The sequence below is a fragment of the Pseudopodoces humilis genome, chromosome 1 (genome assembly GCF_049639895.1).
Source record: "Pseudopodoces humilis isolate 2021_Gansu_Grassland_sample_001 chromosome 1, ASM4963989v1, whole genome shotgun sequence".
Lineage (NCBI taxonomy): Eukaryota > Metazoa > Chordata > Aves > Passeriformes > Paridae > Pseudopodoces > Pseudopodoces humilis.
This window is the reverse complement of record NC_142200.1, coordinates 70,336,664-70,362,850: the sequence shown is the minus strand read 5'-3', so window position 1 is coordinate 70,362,850 and position 26,187 is coordinate 70,336,664. Positions and strand designations below refer to the sequence as shown.

At 39.3% G+C, this 26,187-nt stretch overlaps 1 protein-coding gene across 1 annotated transcript in view; it reads left to right on the top strand.

Moving 5' to 3' along the window:
• Positions 1–26,187, top strand: part of ADCY2 (adenylate cyclase 2) — a 270,105-nt gene that overhangs the window by 107,060 nt on the left and 136,858 nt on the right. The gene's annotated exons all lie outside the window — the stretch shown is intronic.

Here is a 26,187-nt window from a genome sequence, read left to right as displayed (position 1 = left end):
ATTTTAGTCCTGGTGGAGCAGCCTCAGCAGTGACTCCAATCCTTCTCATATTACTACTGGGATAATCATTGTAGCTGCAACCAGCTGGTCCTGTCTGGAAAAAACGTGTCTGTACACATTTCAGATTTGGATATTTTGGATATTTTCCTTGTCTCAAGCCTTTGGCTGATATCCATTGTATATGCTTTTCTTAACTCCACTGACTCTTAGACTAGATCAGCTGTTACATCAATGTTAATAAAAGCTAATCTTCAAAAATATGAAAGAGCAGGGAAATAGTGTCAGAGGAACCCAAATAACCTAATCAGAGCAAATTGGGCACTCAACTGACTTAGGATGGGATGTTTAGGGGAAGAACCAAAGTCGGAAAAGGAGGGATCATAGTTATTTGGAGGATGAACAAATATGGGAGAATAGATGAACAAAGCAATAAAAGCAGATGACCATGTGTTAACAGGCTGTTGTGAGTACCATTATCTGGCCATGTCTTGTCCCTGACCCACACTGCTTGTCCTGTCTTCTTCTCAACCTCCATTCCTAACATCTATTCTGTGTGCATGTGCCTATGTGTGTGGGGAGACCACAGAATGAAAACCTTGTGTCACAGGGTTCCAGGTGTTGTAGTGGAGCAGCTGGAGAGATTGGAGAGGTTTAAGTACTAGCTGGTACTTAGGGGGCTGTGGGTCAGAGTGACTTGAGAGCTGGGGCAGCTCCACATATGTTTTGTGGGTGTATTTCAGCAAATGTGATCACTGGTCAGGCCGCACTAGTGGTGAGTGGGAGATTAGAGGCTGGGTGGATTGACTACTGGAGGAAGCAAGGAGTCCAAGACAGACCAGAGACAGACCTGTTTGTGCAGGTGGATGATAATCCAGAGGCTGGCTGTTGAACAGATGGGGTATCTATGGCCAGTTCCTGGAGGGATAATGTATCTACATATGTGTTCTGCGCTAAATTGCTTTCATCCTTGTTGTGGTTTAAAACTAGTAACTAAAAAATTACTATTTCTTTCTGTGAGATATGGATTTGAACAAGAGCAAAACAGGCTTAAAACTTAAAAGGAATAGAAACAGTTTATTAACAAACTACAAGAATAAGAACACTAGAATAAACTTCCAGAAAACTCTTTTATCTCTCACCACTTAACTATTCTTTTGTACACATGATAACATAGAGACAAAAAAAAAAAACTTTAGAACTTTGGTGGTCAAAAACAGTCTCAATTTTTTCTAGAGTCTTTCTTTCATTCTTTGTAGAGAAACAGAAGTCTCTTTTTGCCGATCTATGGAGTTTATTTAGAGTTCACTCTTCCCATTTCACATCATTCCGAGGTGTGCATGGGTCAAATGAGTCTAGGGATACTAGTTTAAGGATGAGTTATTCAAAGGCAGAGGTCTTCTTCATCTGTCTCTGTGAGCCTTCCTGGAAAACAGCTTTTGCTTTGCTCTTCAAGACTTCAAAAAAATCTTCACTCTACCCATCTCCAGCAACTCACAGTATCACAATTACTCTCTCTTTTTTTTAAAAAGTCTACACTTTGAATACTTTATTCCTCCCATACTCTAGTCATGAATTAAAGGAGTCTTTTAAACTACTATTACCCATCTCCATAGCTTTTACAAAAAGATATTTCAGCTGTACGCATCTCCTTATTCTCTCTTTCTTATTTAAACTTAACTCTTTCTCTCACTGTTTTTAGTGGTTCTATGATGTTTTTTGCATGTTGATTGTCTCTCTTGTTCTCTGTCCTTTCTGAGAAAAAGGAGTAATCTGTTCATTTATCCAAGTAGTAAAAGAATCAAAAGCTTTAGAAAGCTGCAAGAGTTCATAGCGTCAGGTTTCAGTCCCGCAGCAGAAACTGAAAACTAAGCTCAGCTGACTGACTCTGCTTCTCTCCCCGCCCCCCCCTCCCTGCGGCCTTGTCGGCCTGGAGGGGGTGAAGGAGGCCAGGACAGACCTTGTTACCTTGTCAAAAGCCGGAAACCAAAGAGGGCAAGAGACCTCTGTCTGTACTTCTTAAGGGGGTGTTTACAAGTTGAATTCACTTTTTAATGGTCAGATCTGCTGTCAGTTCTTGAAATGACTGATAATTGGTCAGGAGGAAAAACTCCCATCAGCCACTAGCAGCTCTAACTTCCTCTCTTTCTAAGCTGTCTTAAAGGTAAAGCTACACCATGACAATCCTGAACAGTGAGAGAGGGGAGCAGGACCAGGATATTGGCACGGCTTGTGTTTGCCAAAGTACTGCATAGATCTTCAATACTACATTGAAGAAATGCAACAAAATCAGAGAAAGAGATAACGGATTTTTTAGGCAAAAGTTACACTCTTCAATGTTACTGAAAGAAATACAAGAATACAAAGCAGAGGTGAGATCAGAATGTTAAAGTCAAGCCAGAAAAGTTGTTATATTTTTTTTAAGGAGATTGAATATAGCTTGTGAAAAGGGATTGACAGTAATGAATGCTCTTTCTGTCCCTGAAATATCTGACACAGTTCCTTATAAGAAATTTATATTAGTTGTTAATTGCTTTGTGGAAACAGCACAAGGAAGGTAATAGTGCTAAGATTCTCATTCATGCTAGATTCAGTTTGGATGATTTCATATGAAGCGTAATGGAGAACTCGTCTCGGAGTCTCGGAGAACTGAGGAGCTAAGAGGCAGGGCAAGAGTTGGACTTGTGTGCTTCTTAAACGATGCATCTCTGTGCCTGCAATGTTTTTTTGCAGTTGAGGTGTGTGCAGTTAAATTGGCTTTTACACTATAGAAAGAAAAATAAATCTTTCTTTCCTGAAAACTAGGACTGTGTGCTATCATGTCGATAGCTCTGAAAGTGGCACCCCTTGGTTAGCATTGACTGTAAACTAGCAAAATTCAGAAGCCTGGAGATATTCAAGAACCATCTGGAGACAATTCTGTGCTGTGTGCTCTAGGATGACCTGCCGCGGCGACGGAAAGCCTGGAGCACCGCGATTTCTCTAGAGACACAACCCTGAGAAGGGCTGGGCCGAAGCGCGTGTGAGCAGCTTCGAGCAGTCGAGTGATTCCAGCTCAGCTCAGCAGTAGTCGAGTGATTTCAGCTCAGCTCGGCGGCGGCAGGCAGGCAACACAGGAAGTGGGGACGAGAAAGCTGGTCCAGCGTTCCACCAAGCACAAGCCTTTATTCAGGCAGAGCTTTGGCGAAGGGTGCCGGCAACAGCGAATCTGCCAAACAGGGGGAAACCTGGGGTATTTATGGGGAAGGAGAGGGGCGGGGGGAAGCCCGAGATACCTGTATCGGGGTGGGACAGCAGGGGGGAGCACCAATGAAACATAACAGTTTAACATAACTAACTCAAAGACCCCTGGGAGCGATACATTGTGTCTCTCTTACAGAGAACTATCTCATCTCCAGGGGAGAGCCAGGATCTCTGGCCCAGCGGGCTCCCCCATACCCACAACAACCCTGCTTAATCAGAGAGTTTGGGCCAGATGACCCATTGTGGTCTCTTCCAACCATATCCTTCAGTGATTCTATGAAGTCTGCCATTTTATTTTAGCTTTCCAAATTCAAATTTCTCCTTGTAAATTGCTAGAAATTTTCTCCCAAGATTTATGTCTTCTTTTTATTTCCCTCACACCTTGGTTTAAAATAATTTTTTGCTTATTTTGTACTTATTCTTTCTTACAAACCTGTTTTTGCTTCTTTTTCTAACCTACCTGGGCCTTTTAAAAAATTTTATTTATGTGGGTTTTTTAATCCTTTAGTGTAGTGAGGTGCCTCGGGGAGGCAAAGATTTAGTTTCAGATAAGCATTGTTAAAGTGGAGGCATGGCTGTAAAGCCTGGCTAGTGTGAATCCTGAACTTTTGCTTTGGGGACAGGGCCATGTGAGCCCTGGATGAGTTGCCCCACTCCAGACCCTTCGTGGGAGGCGGCCCAGGAGTTCTGATTGGGTTTGAGCCCCTGGGGTTTCTCCCTTGTTGTGTTCCTGGTGGTCCCTGACCCTGAACTCCACCCTGGTTCTGTCCCTCAAAATCCATCACCCTACCTGTGTTCGGGGCTCTCTGTCTCTGGATCTGAGTTTGTTCCCTTGCTGATTAAATGGTTTCATGAACAGAAGCCTGTCTTGTTGGTATCCTATGCTGATTCCCAGTAACTATAGCTTCTCTGGACATGATCCTGCTGTTGCGGAACACAACACTTTAGTATAGTTCTTCCTACTTAACAGCTTTCTGTGACAGAGAGTTCATCAGCTTACCTGTGTTGTAAGAAGAACCATCTTTTGCTTTCAGGTTTCAAACCTGTCATCTATTTGCATCCGCCGAACTCTTATACTGGAAAACACTGAACAGTTGACCTCAGCTCACCCTTTCCACTTATGATCTTATAAACCTCTGTCACACCTCCTCTATCATTTATTTACCAGGCTGCAGAATTTAAAATTATTTATCTTTCCTTGTTTAGAAGCCATTCCATACCTTTGATCTTCCTTATTGCTTTTCTCTGATCTGAAAGTTTTCTCTTACACAGTATGAAAGCACAGTCTGTAAGACAGAAAATCCATTAATACTTCATAAACGCTTGTTTAGTAAGGAAGTAGGTCATTGTAAATTCTAATGACCCTGAAAAAAGAAAAAAAAAATTACTTGCCTGATGCTGGAGGCAACACAAATTACCTGAAATCTTGCTAGAAGAAAACTAAAAATGTGTGACCTGACCCATGCAATCTTGAGGGGAAGACTTAGAACATTTTGCTTAACAAAATGCACATGATCCTGTAGTTTGTGAAGGAGGTTCAAAAGAACTGTTATGCATTAATTAGAGTGAAGTAAGAGAAATAAATATGTTAGCTTTTAATGTCAGAAGCTAAAATGTTGAGGTCTGTTTGTACTAAAAATAATTATAAAGGAGAAAATAGTAGTCCTGATTATACTGTATTATGCTAAAACCTGAGCAGCTAGGTTTGTTTCTGCAGGGCTGTTGCTAAGAATTGTGAAGCTGAATATGAAAAAAAAAATTATGCTTCTATACTCATATTACTAGGGATGTGATAAATGAAAGTCTGTACTAAGAAGCAGAGAATCCTTCCTAGATCGGGAGGAAAAATTTGTTATTTTCTTTTTTTCTAAGTAATTCTATTCCTCTTCAAAAAACCTGTATTCACCAAAAGGACACATAAATAGAAATGAATTTTAAAAAAATTAAAATTGCAGTGTATCTGAATGATAATGAAGTTACTGGCTCATTAACTGGATGCCAAAAGAAGGCAGTGATAATTGTGCAGCTGCTGCTAAGAAAATTTTCAGAATGCATTATGGATGTTGTGCTTCATCCTGACAAAGTCAGTTCACAAAAGATTAATAAGCACTGTCTCAAAGGAGTATTATGTTTCAAATATTAAAATCTTCCCTTAACAAGATCAAAGTAGAACTTCAGTGTGTATGGGCTTGAATCTCATACATATTTTCTTGAACTCAGGATTGCAAATCTGTTCCTAATTTGGAAATGAGCTAATTCCAGTATTTTTCAGGGAAAGTTCACAGTATGTTTTGTAGTATTCAGCATTTTAGCAGTGATAAAATGCTTTGCTTGATGTTTTGACAATATTAGTGCCTGTATGTGTGTATATGTAATATGCAAAATTATATATATATAATGTTCATAATGTAGATAAATATAGAATTTTTCTCCTCTTCTACACAATTTTTTTTAATAGCCAGTCAAAATCTCTGGACTAGACTGTTGTCTTTCTGCTGTAGTTAGTAAGGTTTTTTATTACGTTTGTGTCCAAGTACATTCCATTTTAGTTCAGTGAGTCCAGCTGGAATTAAACACATCTGAATATCACAGGACATTTTCATAAGTCTGAACCCAAGTACAGAAGCCTTCTTTCCATAAATTCTCTGTTCATCAAGTTCTTGTACTTTGTCATGATGTCAGCAATGGGCTATCAAGTTGGACTACTCGCAGCTTAAATCACAGACCATGTGAACAGTGCTTCCTCTGAGAGGAGCAGAACAGTCTTGGACAAGAAAGTTGTGTATATACCTCCTAGATAGATTGAGACTGTCAAGGTTCATTTTTCTTTTGCTGCCATTTGCAGTGTTCTAGGGTGGTGGAGAAAGCTGCAGTAAAGTGTTGCTGCTGGTGCTAGGGGGCTGTCCAACCCGCAGGCTCTCTGCCAGCAACAAGCCCAGATAGACATCCTGGGGAAGAGAGCCGCCTTACGGGGTTTCCAGGCAGTCTCCAGACAGGGATAACCCTTAGCAGCACAGCCAGAGTGTTCAGGTGACCAGCTCTTTTAGAAGTGATTTCTGCTCTGTGATCAGCTTAGATCAGCCCAGCCAGCTCCCTCCAGGGGTTACCCCAGCCAACGCAGACAAGAGACGGGAGATCATGTGGCATTCAGCAGAAAGTCTTTAATGCAGGCTTCAGCAAAGGGGGCCAGTGATGATCTAACCACTGATCTGGGCAAAAGCTGGGGTTTTTATTGGGAAGGGGAGAATTGGGAAGGGGACCAATGGTCTGAGACCGGAAGGCAATGACCAATAGTTAACAGGGAGATAACATAGGGTCTTGAAGCAAGAAGGGGTCCACAGCTTAGTCACAATGACTAAGCAGTTTTGTCTTATCTTAGGGGGCATATCTCCAGGGAGGATGCCTGTCAGAGGACTGGGCTTCCTCCACAGTAAGGGACAGTGGTAAACTACAGTGTACATGAAAAACTAATAATTTATTTTTTAAAAGTTGGTAAGTCTCCTACATTGTTACACTTATATAAGCAAACTTTTGGAAACAGAACAGCAAATATGATTAATAATGTTTTGGGTGGTTTTGTTTCCCCCTTTCCTATAGTGTTGAAAATAATCAAATTCAAAGGCATTTAACAGAAGTGAATTCTCATCTACTTCTATGAAGTTTGTTGAGCTGGATAAAAAAAAGAAAATAAATCCAAAGCTATATTCAGTTACATAACTATTTTAAGATTCTATGTTTTCCAAAGGTATAGCAGTGATAACATTTCATCAGTGCCAAATTGCCATGGTATATTGCTTTGGGATTCAGAAGAGCTGACCTGTGTCTCTCTGGCTTTGTCTCTTGAAGTCCTGTTGATTTATTTGAAGTCCTTTGAAGTGTCATCTTTATGCTGTATGCCTCCATTAATTCAGTTTCCTTATTGGTTAAATTCTGATTTTAATATGTGGGGTTGAAACAGAGAAATTAAGAATTAAGAATAAAGAAATGCTTGACCAGAAGAGAGGGGGAGCTGACAAGAGCAAGAAAAGAGTGAGACTGCAAGATAAGATAAAGGCTAAAATACACAGACAAGATGCAAAGACAAAGGCAACATAGGATAAGGGGATTCTTTGGACACCTAAGCCAGAAAGAACGATATCAAAGTCCAAAAGGTGGTCAAAGGACTAAAAGGAGCATGTGCGAGAAGACAAGGTGAAAGTTCAGCCAAGGAGAAAATTGCTGACCTCATCCCAGAGACCCCCGGGTGACCACTGAACTGACCAAAAACGACCAGTGCGCAGCTGCAAAGGGGCATGGAGCTAATTTTAATATGAAGCATAGACAGGTGGGCTTAGGAAATGAGTATGTATTAGGGGTATTGTGTAACCCTAGTTTGTAAAGGATAAAAAGAGAAAGCCAAAGCTTAAAAGTGTGCATGCTTTTCGGAGGAGATATCCCCCATGCACCTCAGCGCTGAATAAATTCATACCTACTCTTACAACTATTCTGCGAGTTATAGAGTTTTTCTATCCGCATATCATGGTCATACAGTTTGATCTTGTCTCGGTTTTGGAAGTCAGGTGTCTGCTAGGGAGGGCAGGAGCCTCCCTTGGAATGAAAAATGTAAACCCCCTCCTTCCAAATTAATACAATTTTGAAATCAAGGGACTCTCAGGCAGAGATTTGGGGATAGGAATAACAGTTCTTTACTAGTATGTATAACGAGGCACACAAACAACAATAACTACAGTGTTAGCAACAAAACAGAACCAGGGACCCTGTGACAGCCTTCTTGGCCAAGACGGGAGAGGATGGAGGAGAGGCTTTGTTTCACAAACTCCCTCGGGCGGGCAGTCCCAGTGCTCCTGCAGGGCTCTGAGGAACAGTCGGCTGGAACAGCAGGAATGAGCTGAGATCCTGGGCCGGTGACTGAGGTGTATCAGCAGCTCCATGGCGGTGGCTGGCATTGCCACACGCCCCAGCAGGACAGGGTGTGGGAGACCCACCAAGGAAGAGGGAAGAAGGAGAAGAAGCAGCAGCTCCATCTGGTTGATGGCGAATTCCCTTCTCCCCAAAGCAACAGCTCGAGCAAAAAGTGTCCTCTGAAGCTGAAGAAGCCAGCCTAATTGTCCCTGCCCTCCCCTTTTCCTGCCCCCCTTCCCCCCTGGGCCCAGCTGAACACTTCTGTGTTTCTCAAGCGCCCACCAAGTACGCACAGTCAGGTTTTCCCCTCCCACCTCCCCGCCCCCGCAACTAATAGCTAAAAATTCCACAGGTGAGCTAGAACTAAAAGGACACCTAACCCCCAACAGATCTCAAACATCCTATGTTACATTTGTAGCATAAGGACAGTTAATACAAAGGAAAAGTTCCAATCTGGAGAGGAAAATAACATCTTGTATTTGGCCATATTCTTGTCTATTCTCAACAGATCTGATGAATATCATTATGTATTTTAGGATCTTTTATAATGTACATAAAAAATCATCTTGCTTTCTTAAATTTTTTAAAAATTCAATATAACTTAATGGGTTTCCTTATTATAATTTTGTTTGTTGTCTCCACCTGCACTGTGGGGAATTTAATTACTTTGCAACTGAAACATGAAGTGTGTTGTATCTTGAGCATGAGCCTGGAAATCATTATTACTTTTACTTGTCCCAGACCAGAAAGCACCTTAGGGTCTAAAGTGTTCTGTTAAAGCAGAAGTAAAGACTAATGCACTGTGTAGATTACAAAGCTAGAAGGAGCTGCAAGGATCATCTGGTGCCACAGTGTTCCTCACCTGACAATACTCATCAAGGTTTTTTGCTCCCTCCCCATGCACTCAGTGTTGATGGTGATTGCCTTTAACAACCTTTGAAAGCAGCACAGAAGGATGAAAAGGAAAATCTGTTTCTGCTCACCTACCACAGAGCTTCTAAAGAGCCTTTTTGTATCCTCTGACACTGCTATACCTGCTCTTTACGATCCAGATTAATTTGTATCTTTTAACATAGAGGAAATTCAATTCTGACTTGTGAATGTCATCATTAAGGCTTGGAGATGTTTGCCATGACTTAGGTCATGCTGACCTTAATTAAAGACCAAATCACCATGTCTCAGCTAACGTGACACACTATTTTCATAGTCCCTTGCTGCAATAGTTCCTCAGAAAGCTAGCAACCGAGCGCAGCACAAGCAAGTAAAAGACGCAGTTAGCTTGTTTCCAAAACATCTTTATTCAAATGTGATTTCAATTTCCTCAGCTGTGGAAACATTTCCAATATGCTACAGAAGTTCCTGTAAGTACCATAACCATGCTAGATGGGAGGCAAATCTGGAGTATTTAATTTGTTTGTTTATTTTTAACATCAGTAACATGCATGTCTTATCCAAAATACAGCACATTAGCCATTTTCCACATACTCTCCCTTTTTTTTTTTTCCCCTGCAGCTCCTGTACTACATGCTCTTTTGTGCAGCCTGTAAATATCTTCCTTGCCTGGGGACTGACTCTGGCCTGGGATCAGGGGCAGGCTGCCTGGGGCTCACAGAAGAAAGGGGAATGGCAAGGGCAGTGTCCTTGTGGAGCACCACCTTCTCCTACTGTCTTCTCCAGGGAAGTGGTGTCAGCAGGCACTACTGCATCCCATGACATGGTTCAGAGCAAGATGGTTGGCAGCACTGTAATCTGCTAATTTTGTTCTCCTTTTCCTGTTGTGGATGTGTGATAGATTGGCATTCAAGAAAAAAGTAAGAGACGTCTAAGGAAGTTAAGGCTGCTGGAGGCTGATGGGAGTTTTTCTCCAATAACTGGCCATTTCTGAGAACTGACAGTAGCTTTGACCATTGAAAAGTGAGATCAACCTGTGAACACCACCCTTTAAAACCTTATCCCAGGAATTTCTCTGTCTCTTTGGTTTTTGGTTTTGAAAGGTAACAGAACTCCAGCTGGCTCACGTGCCCTCCCCAGGTCATACGGCCTGGGCGGGGGGCTGGGCTGGGCCTGCCGTGGCTCCCGGGCAGGAGATGGGGCCTGCAGGGCTTCCCTCAGCCCCAGGCCGGGCCAGGCTCTGCTGCAGATTCCCAGGAAGCCTCTGGGGTGGCTGAAACTTTTCCAGGGGGGTCCCCAGCTCTAAGCGCTGCTGAGCTGAAACCCGGCACTGTGAATACCTGCTGCGGCTTGAGCCAGATTTTAACCCTTTCACCTCCCAGATCAGACTTGCAGATTAATCCTTTTTCCAGAGAGAGGGGGAGAGTGAGCAACATGTAAAGAGACAACATAAACTATCAAAGACAGTGAAGAAAGGAATTAAGCTTCAGATGGGGAGAGAAATATGGAGATGCCTTAATAAGCTGAAATACTCTTTTGTTAAAGCTATGGAGATGGACAATAAGGTTCTGAAAAAACTCCTTTAATTCATGAAAAAGTATTTTGGGGGGAATGGAGTATTTCAAAGTATGGATCTGAGCAAAAGTAATTAATTGATAAAGCTGAGTAAATGGTGAAATAGTTGTGTTCCTATGAGATGCTGGAACAGAAAAGGAGAAGTGAGAGTTGTTGAAGATGTGTGGCCCTTAAGAGACAAAGAGAAAACTTCTCTTTCCAGAGATGATCACAGAGACAGATGAAGAAAACTTTTGCCTTTGAATAACTCATCCTTAAAATGACACCCCTTGAACCATGGTCCATGAACACACCTCAGAGTGGTGTGAAATGGAAGGAGAAAACTGATGGCAGAGTTTTCTGAGCAGCTGACATCAGAGAAATAGAAAGCCATGAGAAAATGGTTTTCTTGTGAAAAACTCCATAGATTGGCAAAAGAGAACTTCTTTTTCTCTACAAAGACAGATGAAAAGATTATAGCAAAGCTGGGACTGTTTTAACCACCAGATTTTGTCTCTATGTTGTAAATTAAGCAAGGGAATGGTTGGAAAAATGGTTGGGAAAAAGGGTTTCTGGAGGTTTTATTCTGGTTTCTTAATCCTGTAGTTTTGTTAATAAACCTTCTTTATTCCTTTTAAGTTTTAAGCCTGTTTTGCCCTTCTCCTAATCCATATCTCACAGCAAGAAATGAGTACATTTTCTAGTGATTTTTTTAGCTAATACTTTAAAACCACAACAGGATGTATCATTATTTTTCTTTGAAAAACAAGAATGGTGAAGAAGAGAGGTTGTTTAATGGAGGGTGGGATGTAATATTTTTGATATTTCAAATATCAAGCTATTAAAACAAGCAGAAAATACCAAATGTAGGGAGCATAAAAATTATTTATGTGCCATAAAATATTAATTTTGGGAGGTGCTTAGAATCCAGGATGCATCTTGCAGCCTCATCTATAACTGTGAGGGATTTTCTTAGACATGTCCATGACAATCTTGGTGTTTTTATAACCATCTTAGTCAGCACCATGTTTTAATCTGTGTTAAAGGCAGGTGATTTGCTTTGAATGTTCCTCCCAAGTATGAGTAATATAGAAGTTAATAGAGTGTATATGACAATTTCTGTATTTTAAAATTTTATAAATTTTCTTCTACTGCAAGATAATTTATCAATAATTCTAACAATTTTTTAGTTTCACTATCTTCTGTTACTTGGCAGTAATCTTTGTATTCCCATTGTACTTCTGTCCATAATTATCCATCTGACACTAGTCTCTAGTTGGGGTAGGAGATTAATTTTGTCCTTCATCCATAATAGAAATTTTTAGTATTTCCAACTATTGCGCTATAGTTTGTTTATTTTTAGATGTTTTTTTAACATAAGAAATTACAATTTCTTGGTTTGTGATGTGGTTTATTATAATTAATTTTGTTGTAATTGACTACTGGTGGTTATTTAGATTTATCCCTTGGCCATTTTCAAACTGACTCTAAGAATGTCACTTGTGATGAGTTCTGTACTAAATACTAAATTATTTTATATTATATATATATATACATATTATAATAGTAATATACACTGGTAATACACTGGTAATATATATACCAGTGTTGAAAGACTGGTAGAGGATCATTTAAATATCAAATTAATATTACCTACAATATATAGTAACAGGCAAGCCTCTAAAGAATTTATGATAGAATAGACTGCTAAATAAAAGTTGGTTAAATCCAGCTAAGTCTTTCTTGAGATGCTTTTAGAGTAACTTTTATTTTGCTTTTAGTATGTAGTGATGAAATATACTAACGAACAGTTCTAATTTTGTTTTTGTGTCTTACTAGTTTAATTCCTACTAACATTTTGATTATTCTTTGATCATTGTGATATTTGTTTTAAAAAAAATCTTAAGTACCATTAATTTAATCATTTATTGAACACATATATTGTTCAACAAGCAAGAAATGTTGAAAAGTCCTAGTAAAATCTTCAGTATTTAAAAGCATGGAAACACTGTCTTTTCAGCTAAGTTTGAGTATTGATTTTTAAATTTTTAAAATCTGGATAGATTTTGGCCCCCTCTCATCTGATGTTTAGTAGGTGTGAGCCAATCACAAACACCAGATAGTGTCATTTCCATGCCCCATATCTGCTAAAACTGCTCTTGGAACCCAGCTAGTCTAATAGCTCCCTGTAAAATCTTTAATTTACCTGTTGGCTGCCTGGACTAAAGAAAAACATAAAGAAATTTAATTTAATAGCAGTACAGCTTTGATACCGCTTGTAAACAAACAGAATTTTACTCCAGCCTTACTTTCCAAAGTCTAATAATTATTTTTTTAGGGCAGGAAGGTGACACAAAGTTGAAGCAATCTGCATGGGAGAAGTGACTGCATGATGTCTGTGTGTACTTTGTGTGGTTTTACTGCAACAGATCTACATCCACTAAGCAGACAATTACACTTTTTGTCTGAAAACAAAAAGTTCTGCATATAAACACTTAAAAGATTGTGACCTTTCAGGTATTAAAAAAAAGGCAAAAGTAACTTTGTAATATTTTGTAGCAGTTTCCACAACTCTACAAAAAGATGCTTTTGAGCTTTAAGTACAAGAAATCCCAGAGGAAAAGCATTTTCCTATGTAGCATTTGAGTTAGTTACATTCCTAGCATAGGTGATACAGAGCCATTGCATCATTGCTACTTTTGGTGGGTTAGAGGAATAAAAATACAGAGGCTGGTTTTGAATTTCTCTTGTTGCTTGGCACAGTTTTGGCAGCATGTGATACAAATTGATAGAAAGCCAGATGTGCAGCTGTACTTCAGTGGAAATTGGCTGATCCATTGGATGTGTACATTTTCATTAGATTAGCACGATACATTATTATATCCTGACTGCTACTGCATCTACATGTGCATGTGAGGCTGCATCTGTAATTCTTTGGCTGAAGGTACTGGAAGTTGCCAGCAGCCTGTAGGCAGCTGGGTGAGACACCCTCCTTGATCATTGTTGGGACAGCTTACTCTAGCTGAACGTCAGCCTGGTCACCAACCACACTGGCTGGAAGAATGTTAGGGACAATACTATCCTTTTCCCAGGCTCTTCTCTCCACACATTTTTTTATCTTGTTCCACACCTTTTGAAAGGAGTAGACCACTACTGTATGTAATACTTGAGGTATGGTCATGTTGCACTTTGTAAAAGCAATGTTTTTGGTTCACTGCTGTTGAGATGAATAATGAGGCATGGGACCACCATGCTTTGAGATGATTTATTGCTCAAGTAGCCAGATAAGATGTCAGTCTGAAGGCGTGAGATTCAGAGGAGCAACAAGTCATCCACAGCTCATGGTAGTCACAGGTTTCTTCTTCACACAGTAATATATAACATTTTGGTCTAATAGACAGTTGACACAAAATTTTTTTTTGCTTATTAACCTATCACCTTTGCTTAATTTGGCTGCACTGCATCTGTCTCTTAGCCACTGAGCTGACAGGTCACGTACTCATACACACACCTCGGTTATAGTTTCTAGATCCCTAGCTTACTCTGTAAGTCAGATTATTGCAGTTCAAATGTCAAACTATTTTACCTAATATAATTTCTTACCTACTTAAGACATATTCTTACTTATAACTATAGAGACATAAGTTTATAATTTCTCTACCCAATGTCTGTGTACCTTCATCATTGCATTAACCCAGGCTCTTTCCAAGGCTGCAGATTGAGCCCTTCAGCATCTGTGGAAGTTTCTATTTTTCCATTTCCCACACACTGCTATGAGCTACATCAGGCAGTTCCAAACCTGGATAGTTTCCAGTATGGCAGAAGTGAGACTCAGGGTAAACTACACTCATGATACTGAAGTAATTCTTCTCTAAGAGAGTTTTGTACACCTCAGTAGTTTACCTCAAAATAGAATTGTATGACCATGGTATGAAGCTACAGCTCTTTCCTAGAGAGGATAACAGCATCACAGCATGTTTTTTTTGTGACATCACAAAGAACATCTGACAAAATTAAGGGTAGGCAAGTGGTAATAGGATTGGGAGTTATCTGTACTAGAGCATGTGATTTAATTTGGGAAGGGTTGCTGGGACACTTAATGCTGTAGTGTGCTGGTAGTGATAAATGACCACTGCTTTACTGTTGAGTTTGATCAAAGAAATTTACTCCCTGAGGCTTTAAACTCTGGGGCTTTGGGTTTTGGTCTAGCAGTTTTGTGGTTAGCTGTCTGCCACATGGATCCACCTTGAAAGAATATGTAGTACAATTTGTAATACACCTGTGTCTATCAGTCATGCTCATTAGTTGCAGGCTGTGTAGCTGATTTGTGGTGTTTGCCTTTTAGTCTATGGCAGTTACTTGCTGAATGATGTTTCATTTAAGGTTTTACCAAACTAATAAAATAATGCTTTTTAATCAGGATGTATTTTGATTGAGATGAAACAGCCATTGCTCATCAATTACTACTTTATATGTGAGTTGCTTCTTAGTATTGTAGGGTTTTATCACAGCAGTGATAAATTATTTTGTTTGATTATTAAAAAATATTTAGGATTAAATAGGTATAGATGTATTAGATAGGTATTATAGCCAGCTGGGGTGGTGGTGGAGTGCCGAGACCCCACACCTCTCAGCTGCTATAGTGAATTGAGCTTTAGTCTTTAAAAAGGCTGAGTGAAATTCAGCTCCCAGTGACACAGCAGAAAGAGAGACACAGCTTCATATCTCATATCTTTGGAGGCTTTTAATTTTGCTCTCCAAGAAATCTCTGTACAAATTAAACTGGGCTTGCAGAAATCTGACCTTTTGTCTCCTGCAGGTCAAGGTGTGTTAAAGGGAACAACCAATAAGAAACACAGAATTAACATGAACATGCTGAACAGGTGGCTTTTTGTTTCATCACGCCTGTGAAGGTGGCCAGCTAAGGTTTCTCCCCTAAGGAGAGTGGCAAACTGTATCCTAAATAATTTCTTCCCTCCAAGGAAGGATGGATGTATTGTTGGCTGGCTCACTGTCCCCCACAAGGTATTTTTTGGTAGTTTCAGAGTTTTATCTTTTCTGATATTAAATGGTTCATTTATTTTCCCAAACTAAATGTAATATTTTAAAGCCTAGATCTATTTTTATATATAGTAGCATTATCTCTATTGTTTGCAAACACACCATAAGTTATATGGAAATTAGTCAAAGATTTGATGACTGTATTAGTCATTTTATATCACTTTAAAATAAAAATTTTCAACATCATTTTTAAGTTTGCCTTCTTAGGAAAATAAGTCTAAAAGGAAAAAAAGAAATCAACTTTCCTAGGAGTTAGCACTGATGTTAGTCAAAACTGCACTTTGCTTAAGTTCCCAGTATTATATAATCTGTGTAGTTTAAAAGATGAACTTATTAGTACTTCATGTGACAGTTCATGAACTTTTGGATTTTCACCAATATATGGGTATACAATGAAAACTGTTTTGCACATATATGCTAAAGCTGATAGTTATGATTCTATATTAGTCTAGTAAAATAATTAATTCTGCAAGTTGATGCACAGATATAACTTGTTCTTCATAAAAGCATATATGAAAGCAATGATTGAAGCCCGAGCTTGGAGACATTGGTGAATTCTAGAAATGATGATACAGACACAACTCTTCAGCATTAATCCATGTGAAACGTTCCTGGTGTGTAATTACACTACCTGGAAAAAAAAAAGTTTTTTTTTAAAACTGTAAGTGCTTCAATGCACTTTCATTTTGTAAATAAAAGATACGTTGAAAAAATATGGATGAAACTTTATGTGTTAATTGACTAGAATGTTTATATTGATGGATCTCCACTATGGAAAGAGACTAAATAACATTGACATTATGTCTTCTTCCTGCCTTAGTGTACTATTTTAATGCATAGCAAATAGAAATATATCTCATTAATTCAATTACATCTCATTATTCATATTTCTCATAATTCAAATACATCTCATTAATTCCCTCTCATTACTTGTTTATAAAGCTTTTATTATGTTTTTAGTACCTGAATCCAGTGAAATTGCTTGAAAGTATTGAAGGCAATGAACTGAAGTTCTTGGATGAATCATATGAATTTAATGAAAATTGACTGAATTGAATGGCATTTCTTTTCAGAGCCCTTTGCAAGGAAGCAAATAAGGGACAGAGCAACAGGGCCAGGTTGTTACTGCTCTTATCCCAGCTCCACAGCACTTGAGCAAGGCAAGCCCAGAGACTGTAACCAGGTTCAAACCAGAGACAAGACCTATAAAAGGCAAAACTATGGCAATGAGATGGCTGCAAGATCAAGCCAGAAAGCCCATCCATAAGTCAGGATCCCATCCATGACAAAGCAGGGCTGACATCAAGTCAGTCCACAGCTCAAGGGTGTCTGTGGTCAGGCATAATTTAACTGGAGACTGGCATTCCTCCAGTACAGCACAGGCAGGAGCTAAAAGGCCCCAGGCTGTGCTTGTGTAGAACTCCCAGGCCTGGGGATGTCAGTAGAAGCCCCAGGTGAGGCTGGTTAGGGTTTATGAGTGTGCTCAAAGCACTGTCACATCAGCTACTCCCTCCTCAGCCACAAAGCTGGTCATTTAATCACATAAAGGTTGTCCAGGCATGATTTCTCCTTCATAACTCTGTGCTGGCTAATCCCAGTCACCTTCTTGTCCTTTATAGCGTTGGAAATAGTTTCTAGGAGGGTTTGCACTATCACCTTCACAGGGATCAAGGTCATGTTACCTTCTATGAAGACATGGGTGATATTTGCTTTCTTGCAGAACTCGATAACCTACGCTGATCCCCATGAGCTTTTAAAGACACTCAAGAGTGGCCTTGTAATGATATCAACAGGCTCTCTCAGCCCTTGTGTTTGCATCCCATCATGGCCTTGAATTGGACTGTCAACTGGACTTCTGCTGAGGTCTCTAACTAATGAGAAAAGTAATGTGCTGAATCTTTTGCATCTGAAGCCATCTCCAGGCATGCTGATTTAGAAGATATGATCTGGTTTCTGGGATATGCAAACATGGGGAGAATACAAATCAAAAGAGAGTTTTTGATGTAGAAGTGGCAGATAGCTTTTGGAAAAAAAACCCACCAGTTTTTCTTAACAAGAGAGGATTGGTTAATTCCTTATAGATAATTTCTGATTTTGGTGGTGGTGTTGTATGTAAGACAGTGGCCCAGCATGCTTCTCCAGATTCAGAGCTAATAAAACTCCCTTTCTATGATAAACTTTTGATAACATAGAGTGCACTTCATTTTTATTAATTACCTTCTCTCTTTAGGATGAATTCAGACACTAAATGACAGTTTCCTATTATCTGGGAGTCTGAAACTTTCCAATGCAGGATGGGATGAAAGAAGGAGTGGTAAGATTGTGCTAGAGAGAAAAAGTACATTTCCAGGAAATAATCTCTGGGGCTCTGTAGCAGTGTGTTGTCTACAAACCTTTTTTTGTCACTTAGCAGGCAATAAGCATGTTCATCACAGAGCTAATTAAGAAAGGTCTGTACATGCTGGTAACTGGAGTAGGGATACACGTGCCCTCAGTCATACTGGCAAATGTTGGCAGCTCCACAAAACACCAATAAAAAGTCATACAACTGTTTTCTTTGTCAATGTATGAAGTATTTTTGATGAACATTGTTTCAGAGTAGGAGCAGACCCAGAGTGAAAAATATTTGTTTTCTGAAAAGCATGGACTTTTCTATTCATTGCTGGTTTATTCTGCAACTGGGTCTGCATTTGCCTTGATAAAATGGTGGCCTCATGCACAGCTTGTACTCTGTCATTTCCTTGCAGTGCTTCCCAGCTAGCTGTCTCTAATAGCCATAATATTGCTGCTCATTTCTTCTATGAAGAGTGCCTTGCAAAGGACCGCTTTGAAGCAATTCACTGTCTATTTCTGTGTTACCTCCATGGACACTATCTACACCACCTATTCAGTGCAAAATAGTGGAGGTGGAGGAAGATGAAGAAATCTGTATGAAAACTAAAGAAAGTCAAAATCTGAATGTATATGCAACAGCAAATCAAAGAATCTTCAGCGCAAGGTACTGAAAAATGTAAGCAAAATAACCAAATAAAGGAACACTAATACAATACAGGAATTTTAAGCCTTGGCTAGAGGAAGCAAAGTTCCTTACTCACTACAATCCTTTAACTTAAAGCAATTTTGTCCCTTATTTGACATTTTAAGCAATAAGTGTTAGGGTGGTTTTTTTGTGTGTCCTGTGACTATTCCATGCAGCTTCCATCATTTTGGTTTGGGGCCAGCATTTAAAGAGTTCTCTTGTTGTTGAGATGAATAACAAGGGATGGAACCACTGGTGCTATTAATCTGATTTATTGCTCAAATATATCAGATAAGATCTCAGTCTGAAGGTGTGAGGTTTGAAGGAACAACAAGTCAGCCATAGCTCAAAGGTAGTAATGAATTTCTTCTTCACATCACAATATGTAATATTTTGGTCCAATAGACAGCTGACATGGAGTTTGTTTTTACTTTATAACCTATCACTTTTGCTAAGTTTTGTCGCACTGCGTCTGTCTTTCAGCCAACAGATTATTAGGTCACATACACACACATCTTTATCATAACTTCAAAATTCCTAGCTTACTTTATAAATCAAACACAATTCAAAACTCTTAACTATCTTATATAGTTTCTTACTTACTTAAGGCATATTCTTACTTACAACTGTAGGACATAAGTTTATAATTTTTCTACTTAATGTCTATGTACCCTTTATCATTACATTAACCCAAGTTCTTTCGAAGGCTGCAGATTAAACCTTTCAGCATCTGTGGAAATTTCTATTTTTCCATTTCTCACTTCCTGTGAGCTGCTGGTCATATTCTTTCTCATGCTTCTGCTTCAAGAAGCCCTGATGGCTGAGCACAAACCAGTCTTTCTGGTCTTGCAAAAGCCAGACCTACTGGTGTTGCCCATATAACTGGCCAATCAGTGACTGACCTGCCCATCAATTTTGAAGTCTTCTTAAACAGTCAGCTATTTTCCATGAAGTCTCTTGTTTGCAGACTGTCTCAGAAAACTGCTTGAAGAGAAGTTCTGTGCAGAGTGATAGACTTGCTGTAATGAATTGGGAGAGTTGGAACAGCTTAGGTTTGCCAGCATTGTTCTTCAGCATCCCATTGCTCATAGAAATGTCTAATGAGCCATGGGAGTGGGGAAGGAAAGGAGTTAGTTTGAGGGCTTAGAGCCATTGGGTAACTGGGTTCCTAGCTGTGATTTTGTCTTTTCCTCAAAGAGAAAAGTATATTGAAAACCTTTCTCTGCAAAAGGTGGTGAATAACAAGGTAGCAGCATTTGTTGATCGGATTGGGATATTCAAAGCAGACATAATGAATGCCTATTGCACAGAACTGAGAAACACTTACATGAATATGTTTCACTCGTTAGTAAAACAGTGAAAGGGATGTTATACAGTCCCAGAGGTGAACATGGATAATGTTCTTATACTCAAATTCACTGACTTGAATTTGAGATGTTAAGTGAAGAAAAATTAACTTAGTGTGTATAGATGTACAAAACACGCTTGCAGTGAGAGACTTCTCCAGGGTCAAGCTGTTCAGGTATAGGGAGTTTATTATTTAGGTAGAGGGAGGAAGGGATCCATTTACGCTGCCAGCCACAGCATAAACGTGGTCAGGGAGGGAGAGAGAGAGCGGAGAGAGGAATCGGGGAGCATGAGGGAAGAAGGTAGGAGAGAGTAAGAGTAAGAGAGGTGCAGAACTTAAGAGAGGGTAAAAGTAAGAGCAAGAGGGGAGAAAGCTTAAGAGAGAGAGTAAGGAGAAGGGAAAAAGAATTAAGAGAGTGAAGTTCTCGTTACAATACATTATATCTTTTTCTACAGTGAATATTCCCAGTAACCAACTACTACATGACACACATTCTATAGATTTTACATATAGCCTTTAAGAACTACTACATTACCACACAGTGTTACGTTTTAAACTCTAAAAGCTACCTTTCTTCTATTGCTGCTTGACCTTTGGATTCTCTTTCAGCAGAAGGGTATTGTTCAATCAACAGGGATTCTCTTTTAGCTGGCTAGGCTATTGTTCTTTGGTTATATAGTAACTAACACTCAGTTTCTTAGAGCTCAAAGCTAGTTTTCATTTCTATTTCGATTCTAGGTTTAATATTTTCAGAATCTTTTGCTAAACTGTCATATTCATAAGGTTTCCCTGTTTCATCTTCCTCAACAAGTGTGCGTGTGGATTTACAGATTTGGGAAATTGTGTTTTAAACATATCAAAACTGAAAAGCAAACTAAATCTGCTATTCTACGTGGTGCTGAGACCTGCTTCCCTTAGATAGCACATTACTTTGCAATATGTTGATGCTCCAGCAGCCTTCTCTGATTTAGAAGTGTTGGTATATGCAAAATACTCTCCTTTCAATGTAGTATTACTTCACACCTTCATGATCGTAGTGGTTTAGATTCACCAATTTGAGTTTCCTAGCCAACGCACCAAATAATGTGGTGGGTTTTAGCACTAGCTAAAATGACCAGGGTACTTACTAATTTCTTGCTATGAGATATGGATTAGGAGAAGGGCAAAACAGGCTTAAAACTTAAAAGGAATAAAGAAACTTTATTAACAGGACTACAAGAACAAGAAACTGGAATAAAACCTCCAGAAACCTTTCTTCTCCCTGCCCAGCTTTTTCCTTTCCCAACTGACAATGTAGACACAAAAGCTGGGATGTTAAAACAGTACCAACTATAAAATAATCTTTCATGAGTCTTTGTAGGGAGAGGAGTTTTCTCTTGCCATGCCATGGAGACTTCCCCACAGAAACAGTTTTCTCGTGGCTTTTCATTTCTACGAATATCAGCTGTCCGGGCAAGAAGTCTGCCATCATGATATTTCCTCCCATTTTCACAGCCCTCCTAGAGGTGTATCCATGGGCCATGAACTCAAGGGATATTATTTTAAGGGTGAGTTGTTTAAAGGCAAAGGTTCTCTTCATCTGTCTCTGTGATCATCTCTTGGAACAGAGGTTTTCTTCTTCTCTCCCTGGGGTCAAAGGGTCTTCATCAACTCTCATCTCGCTCTCTCTGTTCAAGCTTCTTATGGGATCACAGCAACTCCACCATCTGCTTAGCTTCATCAATGGATACCTCTGCTCAGATCTACAGCTTGAATACTTCATTCCCCCAATTCTCTTTCATGAATTAAAGGAGATTTTTTCAGAATATTATTGACCATCTCCATGGCCCTACCAAACGAATATTTCAGCCCCATTTGGCACCTCCTCATCCCTCTTCCATCTGAGGCTTGACTCCTTTTACTGACCTTGGTATTCCATGTTGTCTCTCTACGTGTCAATCGTTTCATCTTTTTCTCTCCCTAGCAAGAGGATCAAAGTCTGCAGGTCTTATCTGTGTAGTGAAAGGGTTAAATCCTTCCCAGGCTTGGCATAACTTGGCAGGCAGTTATGGTGTTGGATTTCAGGCCATGCTGTTGCCTGCCTGGCTCAGTCCTTGGCCTGAAGCTGTCTGTGTGGGGGGCGAAGGGTGGGGCAGGGAGGGACAGGGGGTGGTGTTGGTGAGATGTCAGTAGCTGTGGCCCAGGCCAGCCTGGGGCTGGAGCCCCACAGCCTCCATCCCCCACCCAGGAGGCACTGGGTTCTGGTCCAGCCCCCCCTCCTCAGGCCTCACAGGCTGTGGGGGAGCCGCTGGCCCCACTGTTACATTTTGCTGGCCGGAAGCAAAAAGAAAGAAGTTCCCGGGCTTGGATTTTTAAAAGGTGGTATTCACAGACGTGGACCTAAATTTCAATGGTACAAAATGCTGTCAGTTTTCAGAACTGGCCAGCTATTTGCCCGTCTCAGACATAGAGGAAGCTCCCAGCAGCTTTTCTCAAAGAAATTAACTTTCATGGGTGTTTCCCATTTCCTTCCCCAAATATTAATTAATGTCAAACTGCCACAATGATGTATTGTCAAATCTTTCTAGTGGCAGGCTGCACTATTGAAAGGTAGGTTGGTTGCAGGGTGAAACTTACTTTGCAATAAAAGATAATTTGTATTAGCCACTGAAACTGATGGGGTTTAAATAGGAATTTTCTTTTTGTACAGGATTATTTTTCTTGTGGAGAATAAAGAAATAGTCATTCCATGCAGAAAAAAATCCTGCAAGTCATGTGCACTTTCTGCACTTTCATATTGCTGCTTGAGAGCACTTAGGATGTAATTTTTCTATTATCTTAGAACATGCTAGGTTCAAACCAGGCATCTTTTATAAAGACAGGCAGGAGATTAAAAACATTAGAGAAGGGAAATAGTTTTTCATTTATCAATAGGTTACGTGATATTCACTGATACTGAAAAATACCTGTGCTTAAATGTAAAATTGCCCCATTGCCTGGAAGCATGCAGAGTGGGTACTGTGGGTCAGAAGAGACTGAGAAGACACCAGCCATGATTATGTTCCTTAAGTGATTAGAGATACTCCCTGGTGGTATCTTGGTGTTTCTTGTGTTAATTTTTGACTCGTATTTATATCACTTTTGGTAGACATGGAATTTATTCTTTGATGAAACAGAAACTTCAGCACAGTGTATATGGATATATCTAAAGGGATGCTGATGGCCTATGAGATAGATTTACCTCTTACTCCACTCTGTCTGTACAGAGAGATGGGAACTTCTGCTATGTTGTTCCATGTTTCCAGATGGTGAATTGAGTGGGACCTTAGTAGAATTTATGTATATTGTGTGTTTTGGGGCTTTTGGTCATATAGTGCCTGTTTGTAAAAGGGTGTGAACCAAGTTCATGCAATACTGTCTTTGAGGTCAGCTTGGTCTTTTTCTTCTGTTGAGTTACCATCATTATTTACACTCTTTTCCACAGCGAAGGCTTGTCCTCCTGGGAGAAATCCCTAACCATGTTGTCTCGTCAATTCCTGAATTCTCTACAGAGGCTTTCAGCTACAGTTTTATCTACAGTTATCAGAGCTATTACAGAAAGATGGAGAATTTTTTACCTGAAGGTTCACCACAGCTTTTCTTATTATCTAATACATATCTAGAGCTGGGGGGAAACAGGAATGAGGAGGAGAAAAAAAAATGGGGGAAGACACTGTAGAGTTCTACCCTAGAGAAATGACAAGGTAGAAGACTGGTCTGACTCAAGATTTCATTCTAAGTGCTTTGGAACAGGTAGGATTCAGAGCATTGCATCTTCTCAGAGCAGGTGCCTGAACAGAAGAAACCTTTTGTATAATTGCATAGTGATTAGAGTACTTGCTTAAGAAGTGGGAAGCTCAGTTAATTTTTTTGGACTGAGGAAAACTTTGAACCTCTCTCTCCTGGGAGAATGCCCTTGAGACTTCAGAACAAACCTGGGATGGAGGTCATGTCCAGCACATATGTTGAAACTGTGTTGAAATCCAGAGGAAAATGCAGACTTGGGAGGGGAGAGATATTCAGCAAGAAGTATATAATGTTACTTATTTTGTTTAGTAATGTTAATTGCACTTGCTATTAAACATTCTATTGGTGGGATGCATTTCGCTCAATAGCAGAAATATTCACTCAAGCCAAAATAAATACAGGGAAAAAAATATCTGTTTAGACACCAGTTCCTCCATTTCTTGAATTTCTTTTTCTGTTTTATCCCTTAGTGACATATTTCTGAATCAACTCCATGGCAGCATAAAGAATTAAGGGTGTTTTAAGCACGGTTTCTACTTGTATATTCACTTGCACATTTACTTGTTATATCTACAGTAAGTATGGCAGTGATATCTTGTGCTGTCTTCAAACAGCTTAATTCAGGTACTGGAAGCCATCGCAGAGTTTCATGTCGGCTGAATTACCCCACTGAGTAGCTGAAAAGCCTGGTTAATTAGCTTCCTTGCCTGTCAGTCACTTGTTTTCATCTATTTCCTCACTTCAGCTAGTTCAGTCATAAAACTGTAATTTGTTTTCCTATGACTGTGAAGATGATACTCATAATTTATTCCTCCATCTACCCATTACAGTATATTCTTTTTCAATTTTGATTGATTATATTATAGAAGTTTTGCTTTAAATGGTCTATAATTTTATGAAGCTGGACAATTCATTTAGTAAGTGTGTGTGCAGCCTTTCAACAGTGACATCTACCTAGAGATTATGATGGCACACTGTTGATTTCAGTTCAGTTTAGTGATCATCTCATTACTAAACCTTCCTACTATGTATCTCACTCTCTATCATTTTCTATGTCTAGCTGCTGTAATTTTCAGGCATTTCTTCCTACTTCATAATTTCATTTTAAAACCCAGCAATGATTGCCAGTTGGAAGACCCTTACCCCTGTACTATGGTCTGTCACACAAAATCTTTTTTCACTAATCCATGTCTGCTGACATCAAAGCAGAATGGAGCAATTGTGACTTACAAAGAAATGTAAAATATTTAAAGGTCAAATGTTCTACTGTACATCACAATCTCATGTTTGTGGGGTTTTTTTTTAGATTATTGGCTGTTGTGAAATGCTCTATTTAAACTATTTCTTATTCCTCTATTTCGTAACAGAAGTTCTTCAGAGAAAGTGAAATATGTAGATTTTTCTCTTTGTTTTTAGATTTTAGAAAAATTTAAGAACTCAGATGTTGCTTTTAGAAACATTTTAATACCATGATCTTAAAGTTTTAGGGACAGAAAGAAAGAAAAGTTCTACCAAATTTAAAACACTGACCATTTTTTCAGTAAAGGTGAACAGCTCCTGCTTTGTGGAGCCATGAAAGGTGAGATGTCAGAAATATCACAGATGGAGGAATAAGTATTGCATGTAATGATGTCAAAATTTGTGAGGAAATTAAAAACATATATTTAAATCTTGCATTTTAAAGTTTCCATTTATTAAAGAAACATTAAAACTCCATGAGAGTTTTTTTGTGAATAAAATGTATTCCACAAGGAGATGGATTTCTGTTAATAGGAAAGTATTTCTTTTTTCTCTGAACGACTGTAGTATACTGTTGGACTTTTTTTCTGATCTATCTCTTTCACTGCTAGCAATTCACAAAAGATTGCCTGGTACCTAGGTACGCCAAAACCAATGAATGATCACCAGGGAGATCTATCATAAAATTCATTATTGGATTAGCTGTGGAGAATTAACAAATTTTTTGCCTCCTTTCTTCCTCCTTTTCTTCCAGACATCATGTAGTGCTTGTAATCCAGGTCCTACAAGTAGAGACAATAGAGACCTGCTCTGAGCAGGCTGCAGCTGTATCTCAAATTAAATTTAATATTTTCATTATTATTACTTTTATTATTGAATTAGGAATTGGCTTCATTACTTTACTGTGTTTCTTTTGCTCTGAATGACCTAGAATGGATAAATGTGTTTCTTTTATTTGCAGCAATAAGCTGGTCACACTTAAAAGTATTAGCATCACCACACAATATTGTGTCCCTTTCAAAGGTCAAGTGCAAAAAAGACCTTGATTTTTTAAGCAAACTTATTTCTCATGTTTGTGGGTTGTTACTTGCAGAGGGCATCTGATGCTGTAAGCATAACCCCCTAAATCTTTAAGTCCTGTGCTTTATGCAAATGTAATTTTTTGGTA